At 43.6% G+C, this 19833-nt stretch overlaps 1 protein-coding gene across 8 annotated transcripts in view; it reads left to right on the forward strand.

The window, feature by feature from the left end:
• The window catches only part of SCN11A (sodium voltage-gated channel alpha subunit 11), a 129373-nt gene that overhangs the window by 36899 nt on the left and 72641 nt on the right, over positions 1-19833 (forward strand). For 7 of the 8 annotated variants that reach the window (XM_067754026.1, XM_067754029.1, XM_067754028.1 and 4 more), the window contains one exon: positions 14431-14565. The exons of the other annotated variant lie outside the window; for it this stretch is intronic. The gene's annotated coding sequence lies outside the window, so the exon portion shown is untranslated. The remainder of the gene's footprint in view (positions 1-14430; positions 14566-19833) is intronic. 8 annotated transcript variants of the gene reach the window in all.

A 19833-nucleotide genomic window follows, 5' to 3' on the forward strand; every position in this document is an offset into this window, starting at 1 on the left:
TCCAAATGAGGACGATAAGGAGCCACGTAAAATAAACTGTGACCTTGGAAACTGTGACGTGTACCAACAGATGTAGGCAGAAGGATGGAAGTCTACAGAGAGGATAGACAAGACCAGCGATAAACCAATGTCAAGGTTTGTTCAGCTGCAGCCAAGGGAGTAAGGCACTGTGTCTGGTGTTCTGCTGTATCTCATCCTGGGTTTTAGGCAAACCAGTTCTCCACTGCATCAGAAATTTCAGGCTCTATATAGGTTTTGGTTATATAAAAAAAAAATGTGTCTGCAATTACCTGATTCCCTTTGGCTTACTTCCACCCCTAGTGAGTAAACTTCTGGTTAATAATTTGGCTTCCCTGAAATTCTTTTTTTAATTTATTTTTTTTTGACTGCCTTGGGTCTTAGTTGTGGCACCGGGATCTTCGTCAAGGCATGTGGGATCTTTTGTTGCGGTGCGCAGGCATCTCTCTAGTTGTGGCAGCAGGTTTTCTCTTCTCTAGTTGTGGTGCATAGGCTCCAGAGTGCGTGGGCTCTGTAGTTGCAGCACCTGCGCCCTCTAGTTGAGGTGCGCAAGCTCAGTAGTTGTGGCATGTGGGCTTAGTTGCCCCGCGGCATGTGGGATCTTAGTTCCCTGACCAGGGATCAAACCCACATCCCCTGCATTGGAAGGCGGATTCTTTACCACTGGACCACCAGGGAAGTCCCTGGCTTCCCAGAAATCCTGATGTTGGGAAGAGGCTTCCTGGGATGACTTCCATGACTATTTTGTTAAATAGATGAGATATTTCTGACCCATCAAAGCTGAGGACAAGATTCTGTGTCTGATTCGACCCTGCTGGACACAACCACCTACTGGAAACTTGAAAAGCTCCCAAATCTCTCCTGGGTTCAGAGACACCCGAAGCCTCTCACATGTCTCTCGTTGTCCTCCTGCCTTTCCCATGGTGTTCAGTTTGTAGTCTCCATACTGCAGACTTGGAGAGGGAAGTGGCCTGCCTGGGCTCCTGCAGTGAGCGCATGTAGCAGCTGCGACTCCTAACTCCCGTTAATGACTGAGATCACAGTACACAGTTGCCTGCACTGGTTCTGGGTATTTTGCTGCACTGCTCACCCATTAACTTCCCTTCCTGAAAAGATGTTTTAAAAACCACTTTGCTTCTGGAATTGGGCTGTTGGCATGCTGCAGGCCTGGGTTAAATCTCAGTACAGATTTCTCGTTAAGGAAGTAGGCTGAGTGGTGAGGTTAGACCATGCTGAGGAGGATCTTAAATGTTTGCTGGGAAATTCTTGAAGAATTTTGTAGGGAATTGGGAGACTTCAGCTTTTTCAGCTAAGAGGCAACCTGCCCATATATGAATTTTTGACTGTGTAGAGAATTGATTAGAGAAGACCAGGACTGGAAGGGTCTATTATAATGGTACAGATGCCAGAGGATAAGAGTGGGATTAGCAATCGAGATGGAGAAACAAAGTTAGAAGAGATTTTGGAGGAACGCTATGCAGAATTGGCAAAGAAGTGTTTTATGAAGGGTGAAGTTTAAAAGGTTCATGGAAGGTCATTTAAAACTTTATTAGTTATATGTTTATTTTTACGTGTTGAAGTCCCTGCCTGCCATGGTCTCATGTGAATGACATGGCAGAGGTCTGCAGAAAATGGACATGGAAATGGCAGTGTCTGGAGGACTCATAAGGTTCAGAAAGCTCTGCTTCTCAAAACCTGTGAGCAGTATGCCCTGCTATGCCTTCATGGTCCCAGGAAGAAGTTCTGACCCTACTGGAGAAAGCTTGTAGTGTCTCCCATGCCTCATTATCAAACTGGGAACCCAGAAGTTGAGTAAGGAAGAGAAAAGTTACACCCACAAGGAGTTGCCGGACTTTACTACTTTATGTCTCAACAATCTAAGAATCATTCATTCACTCATTCATTCATCCACTCATTCACTCAGCGGATACCATTGAGTGCCTATAATGTATCAGGCACCATACTGGAAATTTAATGGTGAGCAAAACCAGGAGTGGTCATAGCCCTGGTGGAATTTAAAGAATCCAGAGGAAAAGACAGATGTTAATCGATCTCATAAACAAATAGAAAACTGCCCCTGAGATAAGTGCTAAGGAGAGACTTGCGGTGCTCTGAGGCCTGAGAGTGGGAGGATTTGGCACAATCAGGGACGTCTGTGAAGTATTCCCAAGGAAATATCTTACACTGATATTTGAAAGGCTGGAAGGAGTTTAAGTGCGCTAAGAGTGTGGTGGGGAAGAGGGTTCTGGGGTGCAGGGGGGGACAGCATGTGCAAATACCCTGTAGCTTCAGGAGGCATGGAGAGCACTAAGGACAGGAAAGGAAGCTGTTGTGGCCAGGGGAAGAAAGCGACAGGAGGCTGCAGGGGGCAAGGCCAGACCATGCCAGGTCTGTGAGCCATGGTAAGGGGCTTGTCTTTATCATTGCTTATCATGCGTAAAGCCTAATCACATCATGTTGTCTTCGCTATATTGCTTTTTTAGGATTATTTTCTATTTACGGCAAGTATTATTAATTTTTAATGTGTCATAGTGACTTATAGATTATTTTATAAAAATATATTTAAGATTAAAAATTGACTTGATTTAAATAAAAATAGTAATAGTCATACAGGTGGTAAGCAGAACTGTCAAGAATTGCAAACATGATGTGGAGTCAACTCTCATGGAAGGAGTGTTGGTGCTGATCACAAGTCTAGTTACCATCCATCACCATGCAATTGACCCCTTTCACTTATTATACCCCTTCCTCTCAGGTAACCACTAAGCTGTTCTCTATATCTATGAGTTTGGTTTTGTTTTATTTTGTTTGTTTATTTTGTTTTGTTTTTGTTTTGTTTTAGATTCCACATGTGAATGAAATCATACGGTATTTGTCTTTCTCCATCTGACTTATTTCACTTAGCATCATACCTTCAAGGTCCATTCATGTTGTCGCAAATGGCAGGATCTCATTCTTTTTTTATGGCTGAGAAATATTCCATTGTGTGTGTGTGTGTATATATATATATAAAGAATGGAGATTGTTGGACACTATGCAAAGTGAAATAAGCCAGTCACAAAAAGACAAATACTTTATGCTTCCATTTATATGAGATACCTATGAGTAGTGAATTCAGAGAGAAAAAGTGGAATGGTGGTTGCCAGGGGCCGGGGGAAGGGAAGAATAGCCAGTTAATGGGTGCAGAATTTCAGTTTTGCACAATGAAAAGAGTTCTGGAGATTGGTCTCACAACAATGTGAACACTTAACGGTATTGAACTGTATGCTTAGAAGATGGTACATTTTTATTTACAATAACCAAGATACGGAAATAACCTAAGTGCCCATTTAATTGGACTTACAATAGGCTTTCTTAATCTATCCTCCATGTCTCTTAACCCCGCTTACTTGTTTTGCATCATTTTGTGTTCTTTTGCTGCACTTTGGTTTAATTTCTTTATATTTATCTTCCAGTTTTAAAATTTTCTCTGCCTGTGTGTCTACTCTGCTGTATAACTTGCATACTACATTTCTACTTGCAGTTGCTAAATATTTTAATTTGTGGACATTCTGTTTGTTTCATTTTAAAATTTGCCAAGATCATTCTTTATAGTTTCTTGTTTCCTCACATTTTTTCTGTTAGTTCTTAAATTTTCTGTCTGATAATTCTAGTACCTAAAATCTTTGTGTTGTCCATTGCTTTGACTGGCTCTCACTGATGGTGACTTATTTCTTTCTATGTTTTGTGAGTTGGATTGTGAACTGCTAATTTTTATTAAAACCTTACTTGTGGGAATTGCTTGAAGCCTGAATCAGAGTGGAATTTCTCCAGAAAGGATTTGTATTTGTTTCTGCTAGCCTCCTTCTAGAGGCAGTTTTATTTCTTGTTCACCTTACTTTGTGGGTGTAGCCCTTAGATGCTCCAGTTTTACACAGTGGACTCCTCTTACATATTCCACTTTAGGGGCCCCCAGACTTTCTCTCCTGCTCCATACTCTGTGTAGCCATCTAAACAGCAGCATAAGGGCTTGAGGGCGTGGCAGAGGTCCTTTAGGTAAAAGATAGTTCTAACACTCTCTTTCATCCAAGGGTTTCTGTTTTCTCTTTTATCTCTAGAGTCCGCAGAGCTTTTTAAATATTTTAATTTTTCATCTTTTAATATTTTATCCAGTATTTTAATTGTTTCAATTGCAAAATTATTTAGGGTATTTAGCTCTCCATGTCAGTCCAGGGTCCTCTTTAAGCTTCACATTTTCTTTATGTAAAAACCATTATCTCATATTCCTTTCTTTGTTACTGTTTTGATTTTGCGATATGTGTATATATGTGTGTGTGTGTGTATAAATATAAATATATATATATATATATATATATATATATATATTTCAGTTCTGACTCCTGACTTCAAGTAGAACCTATGAGCCTCTAATTAACAGACTTGTGAAAAAGTTTTTTTCTCTTGAGATTACATTTATTTATACAAAAGTTTCATGGAGAGGAGTATAGCAATTAATTTTTTCTTGTGATAAAACTGAAGGTTGAGAATAGTGTTTAAAAATAAAATTAAATATAAATTTAAATTAGGAAAAGGAACATGGTCTTCAAACTTATACCTGTGCTATAACTCTGTTTTTCTATGTCTGTAATCATAAGAATATCTTTTGCTAATGTTTGTTAAATTGTCCTGTAGGCATGTGGATTTCCACATTTGAATGTTGTCTGCCATTATCCTGTAACTATAACTCTCTAGGCCTTGCTGATAATTGTCATATAAGCACTATTTGTGAAATCCTGGTCTATAACAGTTCTATATGTTTCTAAATTTCTCTTTTTGATGATGGTGTTATCAGGCTCACTTTGTCTTTCTCTTCTCCCTTTCACCGTGGAATTATTAATTTATTCCCAGACTCTAACACATTCTTTGTCTTAAGTGTTAGAAAGATTTTTTTTTCTATGCAGCCCACAATGAGTTCAATATGCTTGTATTTGCACTCCCAACTGAGTGAAGGTAGAAGCTGTGTCTTACTCATTTCTGTGTCTAAGTGGTTTATAGTTTAGGAGGAACTCAGGATATAATGAATAGAATAGAAACATAAGAAGGAAAAAAAAGCATCAGAATCCAAGTTTTTGAATAGCAGTTAATCTGCTATTGAGGCCACCTGGCTTTCTTCAGGTTGCGAGACGTCTGAGTGGGGTCCAGCAGGGGCAGGGTTGGTGTTCAGAACCTGCCACTCAGCCCAGCCCTCTGATTCTGTCTCTCTTAGGCCACCTGGCTGCCAACAGCTCCAGCTAAAGGAGCACCAGAGTGCGGGTAATGGGACCCAGCCACCACGGGAGGCTAGAGTGGGAGGTTGGCCCAGTACTTGTCATCTCTGCATGATGGCTCTGTGGTCCTGGAGAAGCTACAAGCCTGAGACTGCTCCCACCTCCCCTCCCCATTCAGGGAGGCCCACCATTTTGTTCCCTCCAATTAACTGTGCATAACAACAAGGAGTGAAACCAAGTGATTTAAGTAATAATTTATCATATTCAGTTCACCATTAACAGCCGTCTAGTGTTTCCTTTGCCCTTTTAAATGAGTCTTTGTTCTGATGCTCAGCTCTTTTGTGTATTCCATAAGCTTTTAATGCATGCCTTCCCTCTCTCCCTCCCTCCCTCCCTCCCTCCCTCCCTCCTCCTGCCTTCCTTGAGCTTTGAAGCACTAGTGTATTTCTAGAAGCAGCTGAGCCACCTCTCATCTAGCATCCTTGTCCCATTTAATAGGGAACTTGAGTGTTAGTTTATGAGCATGAACTCTCGGCTCCATGCTGAGAAATGCAAGGGAAAAGGATACAGTCTTTACTCTGGACCAGCTTTCAGCCTCACTGGGGGGATGAGGCTCATCCAACATGAAGCCGTCAGAGGAGGAAGGAGAGGACCGTATTTGTCAGTATCAGCAAAGTTCGGCCTTGCTGTGAGGAAAGCTCCCTGGAGGAAAGGACTGAAACCAGTTCTGAATGTTGGTGTGGATCTGGGGAGGAAGTAGAGGAGAGGGCAGCTCACGCAAGGGCCTAGTGGGAGCACAAGTGTGGATTTGGGCAAATCTGGCGTGAGGGCAGGTGAGGTAAAGTCAGGGAAGTGAACCTTAACCAGGGTAGCACTGATTAAGGGAGCCTTTTGTCTGCCTGCTTGCTAGTTTGTCTCACCTATGGGATCAGCTGGCCTATGAGCCTCCTTTTCTTAACCCCATGGTTTCTGGGGTGTGGAGAGCCCAAACTTACAGAGGAAGTCAGGCAGTTTTAGGTTTTCTTAGTTTATTTACTTTCACAGCTGTATTCTAGTGGGCTCTGTGTGTGTGTGTGTGTGTGTGTGTGTGTGTGATCAGGTATGTGTGAATGCACACCTTGGCTCTCAGGGACTCTCATCAGACAGTTATGTTTCTGGATTTGGCACTGGGGTGGTAATAACTGAACTGGGGCAGCAGGGGCCATAGCTTTGAGTCACTGAGGCTGTGAGACCCTGGGCCCCTGAAGAGGCCCTGATAGCAGATCTGTCCCTACCTCAGGCCTGTTGGGCTCCCTGATGGTGGAGGACGGGCCTAAGCATGGGGAGACAGGGAAGCCTGGACCTTCGGAGGAGCTGAAGGAGCGCCTACACAGGTCTGTCCTCTTGAGCAAGGTCCCGGGGCTCTGGGGTCACATTGAGGGTCCCATAGTCAGGGTGTGCCAACAGCCCAGTGCACTGTTCCCTTCTCAGAAGGAGACACCATGCTGGGGGAGGGGGTCTCACTGGCCTTCCAAGGAGCCAAGGTGCTAACAGACTGGACTGCCCAGGGCACAGATCATCCTGGAGAGTGAGCTGAGGAGGGAGACGATGTGGAGGGACCCCATAGTCTGACTCTCCAGCCATCTAGGAGCCTGTATTCATATGCTCACTTCAGGGTGTCTCTTGGCTAAAATGTCTTAAAAATGAGGCCTCGGGGGGGGAAAAAACATTAACTAAGATTTCTTTTCAATTTCTGAAATTAAATATAAGTTGAGAGCAAGCAGAATAAGACAACATTACCTTTAATTCCAAACTATGGCAATCCAATGATGTGGAGACCTACTTCTTTACTCAGATGTCTTTTGGGAAGAGCATATTATTTATTTGAAAGAAATACTCAGAGAAATTGCTTGAGGTGGAGGGTAAGACCCCAGGGGCATGCACGTAAAAAAATACATGGGGCATCTTTGAAACTGTTATACTCAAGGCATCAAAAGAAATTTGCCTCATTCCTGAGAGGAAAGTTGGTAGGAAATTTAGGTGAATAGAAAGAACTGAGGGTCCAGTGGAGTTGGGGAAAGCCAAGAGAGATCCTCCAGGGCCAGAAGTGAGGGGCAACAGGATTGGATACAGGTGACAGCAGAGGGACAGGCAACTAACATCTGTGCGACAATAAAAGGACACATTCTTTTAATGGCAACAGATGGCCACAGGGTCAAGCATGCCTGGGGGTTTTGGTTGGGCCACCTTATACAGAAGTAGCCGGGGAGGTTCTGTGCTCAGGATTTTAGAGAGAGAACCGAGTCTCATCCAGTTTAGGTTTTGACATGAAACAATTAACCCGAGGCCACATGGTGCACTGAGGAGGAAGGTCTTCCGATTTCTGCTGTGACACTCAGTTATTCTCTTTCTGAACTTAAACCTCAGTTAGCAGATATTGTCTCTGTTCTATGTACACTCATTTCCAGATGCCTTTAAATTTGCTCTAGAAATACCAACATCCTCTTTCTCCCTAGTCAGGAAAGAGCAGAAAAAGAAAGCTGAAATGTCATCTCGAACACTGACTGCAGCCCCTGGACCACCTTCAGCCTCCAGGGGATGGTGGGAAGGGGGCGGGGGGCAGGGGGGAAGGATGGGAAGCGGGGGAGGTCAGGAAGGCAGCTTCACAGTCAGGTCAGATGTGTTTCTTCCTGTTGCTGCAGCTCAACTCCCTTCCTTTGCGTTCCCCAAGGACTGACTGTGCAGATATCTGATGTCACGCAGGCCACTGAGTTTTTGCTGAAAGCCTAGACCTGTTCTTCCCTTTTACAAGCTTGGTGGTGCTGCCCCTTTAAGACTTTTCCTTGGCTTTACCTCTTCCCTTCGTCCCTAACAAGCCCAAGACCAAACCGAGAAGAACGAAGGCAGGGTAAATTGAGAAAAAATATTTGAAACCTATTAAGTGTGGCTACAAGTTTATTGCAATTCTTAAGTTAATTATATCCTTTTTGACTTCCAGCCAGTCCCTCACTGGGCTTCCATATAGACTTGGCCACCTATCCCAGCCTCAGGCTGGCGGCATGCCTATCTGTCTGCCTCATTCCTTCCCTCCCTCCTTCCCACCACCTCTTCCCCCCTCCCTCCTGCACAATTAAGTAGCAATCCTCTGTAGCTACCTCCTGGAGCTTAAATGTGGTCAGGGCTGTAGTGTGTATAAAGAACTTGAAGTGTGTGTGTATTTGTATCCCTGTGAGGGGCAGGGACATGGTAGATAGTGGAAGATCACGTATATAAACGTTTTCTCTTACCTCAGCCACAAACATTTATTTTAACTTGTACCTTACAAAGTGTTATCCCCTGGTCATTTAAATCTCATGAATCCTTTGTACAAGTAGGTGTTATCACTGTACATCCAGGTGTTTATGGATGAAGAAACTGAGGCTCAGAGAAATTTTACAAAGGGATTGATCGCACAGCTATTAGGTGGCAGAACAAGATGGGATTCAAGACCAGGTGTTCAGTTCTAAGTTGTGTGTGTGTGTGTGTGTGTGTGTATGTGTTTCCTCTCTACACTACACTGATTCTCAAATAACAATAGAGTTGTACCTTTGTATAACATTTAAGAGTACAAAAGGAAGTTCATTCATATTGCCTTATTTAATCATTAAAACATTATGATGTTGGTGCTGTCCCCATTTGGGGGTTCTTTAGGAGTTCTCCTCCCGGATCTATCCCCAGGTTGGCATTGGGAGCTCCCTGACCTCTAGCTTCCTGATCCTCTGTTTATTGCTTTAGAGTCAGGCCCCCAAGCCAGGTGAGGTCACTCAGCCCCTTACCCGGGAATTTTGAGAATGAAAAAGGTCAGCATGTAAACACAGTGGTTGAGAGTGCCCATTTTCTGTCAGGTCAGCTAGGACCAGAGAAAGCCAGTGTACAGTAAGACAGGAGAGCAAAGAGGCTGGGGAACAGCAACAGAACCAAGAGATGAGGAGAGGCAGAACTTCCTGAACGTCCTGCAGGTCTTCAATCTTTGGTTCTATTCCATGAGAGTCAGCAGCTTCTCTTCCCTTGGATTCTGTATGACACTCCTGTTCCCTGCCAATAAAATCTTTTTTGCTTATACTGTATACTAGGGTTAGAATTTTCTTACTTGCAACTAAAAGGATCCTGAAAAATACATATCAGAAAATGGAAGCAGTGAACTAAGCGCTAAATATAGGTACAAGAAGTGAACGATAGGAGTTAGAGGATGGAGCAGTTTTTGCTGTTGTGTTGCAGGAGATCTCATGAGCTGAGCTTTGAAGCCTTGCTCACAACCTACATGTATGTAACCATTTGGCAAACCCTGTGGAGGGGAAAGAAGAATACACAGGAACCATCTTTTAGGAAGTTTCCGAGCATAGCAGATGCTTTCGGTACTCCTGACACATTCCGTCAGACTACCTCTGATTTCAGCTAAAGCTGTGCTGGACAGCTCTTGTGTACTAAGCATCCCACCTCAAGGGTCTGTCTTGCTTCTCTTGGCTTTTCTGTCTCAGTGCTTTCTCCAAAGCCACGGGAGCTCTCTCAGCCCATGAGCAAGCATAGCCCAGAGATTTGGAGGATGGAGAGAAGTTACTCCCAACTGAGATTGGAGGATCTGCTTCCAAGATGGCTTACTCTCATGGCTGATAAGTTGGTGCCAGCTCTTGGCAAGAGGCCTCCGTTCCTCCCCATGCAGAATCTCCCCAGGGCTGGTTGAGTGTCCTCACAGCATGGTGGCTAGCTCTCTCCAGAGGGGCAATCCAGGGAGAAGGCACATTGCCTTTTGTGACCAAGCCTCCCAAATTACACACTGTCACTTCTGCAATATCATGTTGGTTATACCTGTTCAGTTTGGGATAGGACCACACAAGAACATGAATACTGTATCAGAGGTAAGGGTCACTGGGGCTATATTAGAGGCTGATTACCATAATGCCCCTGTGGACAACCCTCAGCCAATAGGGGATGTAAGCTAGAGGACAAATGCCCAGCCTCCTAATTCTGAAGTAAATTCTGCATAGCTCCTCAGAAGCTCCCCAGAGAGGCTGAGCCCCAGTCTGCCATATCTGTAATCATCTGAAGTGCACACCCTTTGTTGGCTTCTCCTCCTTCTTAGCTTTCTATTCCTCTCTCCCTCACTCCTGTTTCCTGTGATTCACCTCCCAAACAAACTCTTTCACTGAAGTACTTGTCTAATGCTTTTGGAGGAACCTAAACCAAAACACAAAGGTAGTATGTAAAATAATTTTGTTTGTTTTAATATTTATTTATTTGGTTGCACCAGGTCTCAGTTGTGGCACGTGGGCTCCTTAGTTGCAGCAGAAGGGCTCCTTACTTGTGGCATGTGAACTCCCAGTTGCGGCATGCATGTGGGATCTAGTTCCCTGACCAGGGATTGAACCCAGGCCTCCTGCATTGGGAGCACCGAGCCTTACAAACTGGGCCAGCAGGAAAGTCCCTCGCTAGGTCTATTTTTTTTTTTTAATTTTTTTTTTATTTTTATTTTTTTTAAAGTTCTCTTTATTATCAATTAGAAGGTCTTTAGTATTCCCTGGCATGGTTTTTTTTAAAAATTAATTAATTAATTAATTTTTGCTGTGTTGGGTCTTCGTTTCTGTGGGAGGGTTTTCTCTAATTGTGGCAAGCAGGGGCCACTCTTCATCGCGATGCGCGGGCCTCTCACTATCGCGGCCTCTTTTGTTGCAGAGCACAGGCTCCAGACGCGCAAGCTCAGTAGTTGTGGTTCACGGGTCCAGTTGCTCCGCGGCATGTGGGATCTTCCCAGACCAGGGCTCGAACCCGTGTCCCCTGCATCGGCAGGCGGACTCTCAACCACTGCACCACCAGGGAAGCCCTAGGTCTATTTTTATACACAGGAATATTAGGCTTGCTTATTCCCACAAGCCCTCAAAAAATGGAAGCAACAGTCATACTTGTCCCTCTCCACATGAATCTTTAGTAAAAGGCAAAAAGATTCATTTGATTATGAATTATGAAAGTACGAGTATAGATTAAAATAGTTTTGAAATGGTGTGGAGCTGATCACGAAGGTATGTGATATACTGCGCTGTTGGAATATTGATGGTTAACCATGTAGAGGAAGCTCACAGAGGGATAGCATGGTCATGAAAGCTTTGTGGAAGCATCAGGAATTGAGAAATGGAGGGATTGGGGGAAGGGGCAAGAAGAAAGGCAAGAGGAAGGCAGCTTTAGCAATACCTGTACCTCTGTATGTACCTATACCTCTGTACTGAGCGAGGCAGGGAACAGAGAAGAGGGATGTGGCTGGGAGAGGAGTGGTCAGTGCGTGGGACAGTCTACCAGGAAGGGGCTGGGGCAGACTGTCCGTTGGGAAGGCCATTGTGACAGTCCAGTGAGAGGTTAGAAGGGCTTGTACATCTGGAAATGAAGGATGGAAGTGAAGAGCAAGATCTTACAGAGCAGGACACGCCAGGGCTTCCTTCCCAGAACCAGACAGACAGGATTGAGGAGCCTGCATTGGGTTTCAGAAAGGACTGTGAGGTTAGCAGTTCTTTTATTCATTCATAAATAATTATTAAACACTTATTAAATATGTACTCTTTTAAGCATAGGGCCATAGCAGTGAACAAGATCATGAAACTGTGTCCTCAACAAGCATGTTTTCTGTAAGGAACTATCTAGGAACCTCCCTTAGGATCCTAAAGGCAAGTGCATGCTAGGAAATGGATTCTGGACTTCCTCAGAGCTGTGTCCTCAGCATCAGTCACAGCTAGTTCTCCTTGGTTTGCTCATTCCAAGTTTCCCCACAAAATGTCCTGTTCCCTTTGGCTGCTCTCACCTTCTGCTGTGGTGTACATCACACCTTCAGCATCACTCATTAACATCTGTTCATTTGCATGGATGTCTGATTGTCAGTGTGATTACAGCCATGGTGCATATTAGGGAAACAGGACTTGGTGGTTATTCATAAAATAATCAGAAGCCTAAGACAGTGCTAGTGCCATGCCTGTGACTCAATACAAGTTCAAGTTCATACTCATCAGTATCCAAGTGGTATGCAAGGCCATGCAAATCATCCTTTCATCTTAGCCTCCTCCTCTTCTATCCCCATGGAACCACTTGAGATTCTCTACACATGTCCTATCCTTCCAGGCCTGTGTGTCCTGGCTCATGCTTTTCCTGGAAAGCCCTACTTTCTCACATAGAGTTCTTACTCATTTTCTGAGCCTCAGCTCAAATCCCATCTCTTCTTGGAATGAGTTGCTCTCTGCTCTATGCTGCGAAGGCCTCTGTTTGCATCTTGCTTGCAGCCCCTTGATGCTCCCTTTCTTGTTTTATAGTTCTTTGGACAGGTTTCTTTCTCATAAAGAGACTGCAGGCTGCTCAAGGGCCCAGGTCTTATTTTGGTATTTCCAGGTGCTCTGCAATAGTGGAGATTCAGTGTCATCTTTGCTAAATCAACTGATGGAAGGCATGGCTGCTACTAAAGCTGATGCACCACCTTGACCACTGATGCTGAAACTGATCAGCTTATCAGATGGTGGGACTGAGACTGGCAAGGTCTTGCTGCCTGCTAGCACTTGAGGGAGGTGACGATGCTATATGGCTCAAGGGATGCAAATGTGGGTGCTCTGGCATTGGCATCTTACATTATGAAGTCCCAGCACAGGTGCTCTGCTCCATTTTTCAGACGCGTGTTTGCCTTCCCTAAGTTCTCCACAAGAGACGTGAATCTAGGGAAAGTCCTGAATGCAAGCCCCATAGTGCTCAGGCGGCCTGTGTTTCTCTTACTCTTAGTCACTTAAGTCCTTACATTTGGAATCATTTTCACTTCCTTGAAGATGGAGCTAGAAAGATTCTTTGAAACTTCAGATTGGGAAGTCTGAATCTGACTTAATAGCTTAGGAAAATAATATTTGCAAAGAGTTTATATTAAAAAAGGCCAAGGCCTCTTAAGATAATGGATTTAGAGGCCTCCTTTACCTCTTCAAATGCACACGTTTTTATCCACGTAAAAAATGCTTATTAACTCTAAGCACTTCTTTTATTCTTTGATCTTCTTTTATTCTGAGAGTCACCCTAAAATCAAACAAGGGTTTAGAATTTCTGATCACTGCCTTAAAAAGTCGGGTCATATACACTGTGCCAGGCCTGGTACTAATCCCATCCCATGTCTGTGATTTAATCCTCTCCATGGGGTCTAGGTGTTGAGTCAGTAGAGGTAGAAAAGCAACCAGGCCTTTTCTCTCTTAAATTAAGATACTTATATCTAGTGTTTGCAAAGTGTTTTCACAGCTATTATCACATTTGCTTCCTAAGACTAAGGAGATTTGGAAGATTATCCCATTTTATAGGGAGAAAATAAGGGCTCAGAGAAATGGAGTGATCCATCCAATATCACACAGCTTAGAGTGGTAGAGCCCAGTTCTTTTGACCAGTATTCAATGCCCCTTCTGGCAGGACCCAAATCTGCCTGTGATTCCAATCCAGCACTCCTTTCAACACCTACTTCCTACTTCCCACTTCATGCTTCCTTATAAACACACGTCTTGTATCCTTTACCTCAGTTGGCTGTCAGCCAGCCTCTGTAAGGTGGCAATGGCTGAAAATAGCTTATGGTATGACATTGCCCAGCAAGATTGCATTTTTCCCCAAGAATTAACAAAACAGAAGCCTACATGGGAGAGTTTGGGTTTGGTGACAGGTCCATTGTGGGGTTGCTTTGGTAGCCAAGGGGTCTTCTTGGTGTCCCTTATGACAAACATATAGGCAAGCATGTATTTTCATAGGTCTGAACCCCAGTGTTGATGGCACAAGAGAAGAGAAAGAAGGAGGAGCTGAATGGATGTCTTGTGAACAGTTTCACGTTGTGGAACTTGGTAGGTCCTGGGGGATGAGACCTTAGAGCCCCCAAGTTAGTTGGCCTGCAGGCTAAGCTGAATGCAGAAACAGCATGGCTTTTCAGATAGACTTTTCCGTATTTTCTCACCCACTTGGATGAGGCCAAAGAAAAAAACAACCTGTTTCTTTATTAATGATGCTTTCTGCAGAGTTAGATTAAGCACTGATTAAAGGCAGATGCTTCCAAAGTATAAATGTAAGTACCATCTCAGTCACTCTCCGGTTACAGGGTTTCCTACACGATTCTTTAAAATCACTTTGGCTCTCTTCCCATTTCCCTTCCTCTATGCTCTCCACCCAGCTTTGGAGCTGCCCCTCCCAGAAAGGCTTCAATTGCCAGGAGCAGGAGCTTGGACTCTGCGAGAGACTTGCTCTGTGGAGAGCTTCAAGAGGTACCACAGGGGCTGCTGCCTGGAGCCACCTTACCAGGAGGCAGGTAAGTCCTCTGGGCTGGGGGCAGCCCTGTTCTTCTGTCCTTTCAGGGCTGGACCTGCCACTATGGAACTTGCTCTGTTTTTTTCATCAACACAGAGTACAGGCCTTTTGTAACCTTTTCCTGCTCAAATCAGAGGCAGAGACCAGGTATAGGATACATGGCTCAGGTGATGGGGTCCATCAGGTGGTTCTCCTCCTTTCAAATGCTCTGAGAGGGCATGAGGGCATGGGGACAGGAGATGGCTGGCTGGCTGGCCTGGTAGGTGCTTGCAACCCTGGACTTTGTGTCAGAAATTGGACTTTTCTAGAAATGATGTGCTCAAGTCTTGTGTCCATCTGAGGCTATGGTGCAAATCCTCCAAATATTTTCTGAATTCCCTGTGGCCAATGAACTTAATCAGAAATTGATGTACATGAAGGGTTTTGTTTTTGTTTTGTTTTTGTTTTTTGCTGAAGAGCTAGCAGCTTAATCTTGGGATTGGCTTTGGACTGAGATCAAACTGTGTTAAAGTCTGTTCAAGTTCGCTTTCTTTCTGATTTTCTTATGGGATTTATGAAGGAGGAAGAATATATATTCTTGTAATCCACATTAACGTACATAGCTTATGAATCACCAAAGTTAGGAACTTGTTATGCAGACCACCACCCAAAATGGGTGAAGGGGCATCCTGTAGGATATATCCACCATTGGGTTGTCTGGCTTGGATGAGTGGGAGGGTGTCATGGTGGGACCAGTGGAATGCCTGTGGGAGTGACATGAATGGAGCGGTCGTGGTGAGGCTGATGTCCAGGGAAGAATGTCACTCACAGTGAGGGTGCCGTCGACCCAGTGCAGCCCAGCTGGAAGCTGTGTGGCTTTCTCCTCCTGACTCCCTTCTCTCAGGAAGGGGTGTCTTAGTTTGAGTATGAAGAACTAGGCAGGTAGGTGGAATTGCATGGTAGTGACTGTTTGGGACTGAGATTCTCCAGCACTTACAGGATCATAGGCAAGTGTCTCCATTTCTCTAAGCCCTAATGTTTTCTTCTGTAAAATGTGGATGATATAATAATATCTACGCTGTAGCTCTCTTGGGAAATTATGAGAGATAATCCATTTAAAGTGTTTGACAGTGCTTAGCCTATGGCTCAGAACTCTTATTAACCTCAGTATGGGCCTTTGACATTTTAGGTTGTGTGGACCAGATCCATGCCAAAAGGTTCTGGTTGTGCAGCTGCAATCCTTTTGTGACTTCCCCTTACTGCTTAGGGTAAAGTTTAAGGGTCAGGTTGTCCAGTTTGGCTCCTTACCTGGAGAGAAAGTTAGAGAGAAACACTAGTCAAAGGAAGATGTAAGGTTAAAATCTCTGCCTCTTAGGAGAAGAATTCACCAGACGAATATTTCCTTTCAGAAATCCCCCAAGGATAATATTTATCTCATGAGGTTGCTCTGAGGATTAAATGAGATAATAATTTTGCCTGGAACAAGGTAGACATCCTTAAATGATATCTATCATTGTGAAAATGTTTGTGATATGTTAATTGAAAAGTTCATAGGGTAAAATTGCATACCCATCATAATGACAGCTATGTAAATATATCCACAGAAAGACTGTGGAAAAGAAATACACCAAAATGTTAAAATTTGCATGTGTTAGGTGGCTTTGGTGAGTGATCATTTCCTTGTCTTGTTTTCTAAATTTTATTTAATGGATGATTCTATCAGCCCAAGCCCTGGCAGGAAACAGATGGCACATTCAAACTGGGCATTTTGAGGATGTTTTATTGAAGGGACACTTTACAAAAGTTCAGGCAGAGTTACAGTAACAGAAGCAAGTGACAGTGCCGTTCTCAGGTGTGCTGAGAGTGGGGAGCCATTACACCCTGCATCTGAAGGGGCAGGGGGAGGTGCTGTATAACTGGAGGAGAAGCTTTGTGGATGGGCCATCTGATAGGAGCTGTGGTGCGTGCAGCCATCAGGGAGAGAGTTGGGAAAGAAGTCTCCAACCTCATTCTCCCCTATTTTCTGGGTCTCTTGCTGGTGCCTCCCATTGGCCAAACTCAACCAGAAGCCAGAGTTCAGGGGACCCCAGTGAGGGGTCCATGTGGATCAGCTTCATGGGCACTGAGCAGGGTGGAGAAGGATGGGGAGAGACCTGTAGGGCAAACCGAAGATGGCCAGCACAGTAAGGTTATGTAGCTTTTGTAATTATAGGTAAAGTCATAAATAAGAAACAAAAGCCTTTTGCTACCGTCAGTGCTTTCACACATGCATACTCTTCCCTCTTTCCTTTCAGCTCCATGACTTCATCTTTGTAACAATGCCCTCCTCTGGGCTCCCACAGCACCCGGTGCTTCCCCTAGTGTAGCCACACTCATTGCATGGTTTCATCCTTTGTCCTTAACTTACCTGATTCCCCACACCATTGTAAGACCCTTGAGGCTGGGATGGTGTTTTATATCACTTTGCATTTCCAGCACCCAGCACATGAGTGAATGAATGATTGGAATTCAGATCTAAATACCTCTATAAAGCTATAGATTTGAAGTAAGGTTCAGAGCTACCTAATCTTAACAGAGTGAATTCCCAAAGAATTTAGGGCCTCTGCTTAAGGAAGTGAGGCTTTGGCTTTCATTCCTAGATGAGTGTTTGTTTACTTTCTATTTAGTGGGAGTGGGCCCGTGAGCCTGCTGAACACAGGCTGGTCCTCAGAGGCCCTGACAGATGGCTCCCCACCTCCCTTGCCAGTCTAGCCCATCACCTGATGGAGGTCTGGCAGAGCCTTCTCACAGGCCTCCCTGTCTCCCATGATTGCCCTGTGTCAAGTCATAATTCACATGTTGCTGGCCTCCTGCTTTAGGACTGCAAATTGAGATTAAGCTTGCTTCCTTTCTGACTCAAGGAGATTTAGAGCCTGTCTTCATACCTGATATTGACTCTCTGTTTTGATTCTCTATTTTAACTCTCTATTTTGAATTAGAGGATGTTTTGAGCCCTTGAAGAATTTTTACAATCCTTTCGCAATCCTATGGGAGTAACATACATGCATATAATTCAAATAGCTCAGGAGGAAAAAATGTTGGGAAGGATATAACATGAAAAATAAAATGTCTCCACCATCACCTATATATCCAGTCGCACTGTTAACCATTTCAGTTTTTCAGTCTTCTGGTCATTGTCTCACTTAACTCTAAATAATTCTCTTATTCTTCTGTTTCTTGATTTATCAAGTTTAAGTAAAAAATATTGAATTGCCCCTATGTGCGATGAGGGATTTAGCTTATTGACAGTAATCCTTCTGCCTTTCTCATGATTCCTTCCAGTTTTTTTTCCTTATATTTCTAATTTGGTTTTGCACTTGATTACCTGTGTAATTTTAAGGGATAGACTTATACTTGTATTGCTTGATCCGTTGACCTTCCATAGAATGTCTTAATTCTCCACGTGTTTAAGATGAGGAAATTGGTGCCTCTGAGCTTCCCCTCACCTTTTCTCTCCAACTCCAGCTTGCAGCAGAATTTTATAACATTGATAACATTTGAAGTCTATTCTGTAATTATAATTAATTTTGCTTTATGTATCAGATTGTTAAAAATCAAAAACTAATATATAACCTTTATGATATAAAGATTTTGTAGCTACTAGTCTCTAAAACCAAGTACTATATTGGGGCCCATAAAGAAGGGGCTGGACTCTGATGTCACTGACCTTCTGCTGCATGAAAGAGAACATTCGAAGTGTCAGGGTCAAGTGGACTCTCTTTTTTTCCTGTTATTATATTCTGTCGGCTGCTCAGATCATTTAGCTGGCTTCATATGTAAAATGTGACTTTCTGAAGAACATTTTGTTGCCATGGAATTTCTAATTACCTTTCTTTTTTACCTGTTAATAAACCAGTTTTTTTTTTTTTTAATTTTAATTTTTTTGGCTGTGTCAGGTCTTAGTTGTAGCATGCGGGATCTTTCTTTGCAGCATGCGGGCTCTTCGTTGCAGCCACGTGGGCTTCTCTCTAGTTGTGGCACTCGGGCTCCAGAGCGCACGGGCTCAGTAGTTGCAGTGCACAGGCTTAGGTTCCCCGAGGCTTAGTTCCCCGACCAGGGATCAAACCCGTGTCCCCTGCATTGGAAGGCAGATTCTTAACCACTGGACCACCAGGGAAGTCCCCATCTATAACAAATTTTGACATGTGCAGTTTCAGGAGTTGTCAGTTTTATTTTGTGTTATTTATTTTTATTAAGTCTCTTTTCCTCAAGGACCCAGTCAAAATACCCCAGGGTCAGAACAGCAGGGCCAGAATGTCCAGTTTCTTCTTTAATAGTCTCATTATTATGGCAGCAGCCCTCCACTGGATTTCTTGCTGCAACTTAGCATAAGGTCCAGTTTTTGCCATCCAGGGTCTTTCCTGGCTCATCCATTTTATAGGATCAACTAGCATTCATATGCTGTTTACTGCAAAAGACTTCATGCTGTCTTAAATATCTTTTATGAGCTCTAGGGCCAAATTCAGTAGAGTCTTATTATATGCTCACTTCATTTATACAAATTCAATTACATATGTTTATGAGAGAGCGGTGAGGGAAGAAATAGAAGGGAAGAGGAACGGAGGGGAGAGGAGAGGAGAGAGAGTAATTTAAATAGTACGGCCAATTCCATTATCCAGGAGCATCCATAAAGATCTTGACCCTGACATCCATAAAGATCTTGACACTGAATGAATGCAGGACAGAATGCATTGAATCTATGGTCCCATATTTGGTTTCTGTTGACATATGGCTCACACCTTGTGAGTACTGCATTACCCTTAGTGTGTTTAAAGACACATATGTTGCCCTTATCGTGGCCTTTAAACAGAATCCAACTACTTTCTTCACTGAAGAAAGAGGTTCTATTGAATTTGTTGACCAGTGAGTTGGGATGCCTCTTCAATATGGTACCTCCCTAAGGGATTGGCAAGGGAAGTTTTGACTATGTTTTTTGTTTTTGTTTTTTTCTTATGTGCTTTTTTTCAGAGGCTAACACGTGTAAGCTGTGATTTCTCTGTATTCTAGTGCTTCCCGGTTCTCTCCACTTGCAGGTCCCATCAGTGGCTTCAACTCCATGTGTTTTAATCTGAATCTATTCCCCCAAAACTTTTTCCTTCCCTAGTGCTCTCTATCTGAGCGAGTGGCACTGTTGACTCACTTGCCGAAGCCAGGAGCCTTGGCTCCTTCCTGTCCCTTAAATCCCTCTCTTCCCATGAGTCACTTGTCAAGGCTATTTTTTAAGTGACTCTCAAATCCATGCACTCCATTA

Source organism: Pseudorca crassidens, chromosome 10 (genome assembly GCF_039906515.1).
Source record: "Pseudorca crassidens isolate mPseCra1 chromosome 10, mPseCra1.hap1, whole genome shotgun sequence".
Classification (NCBI taxonomy): domain Eukaryota; kingdom Metazoa; phylum Chordata; class Mammalia; order Artiodactyla; family Delphinidae; genus Pseudorca; species Pseudorca crassidens.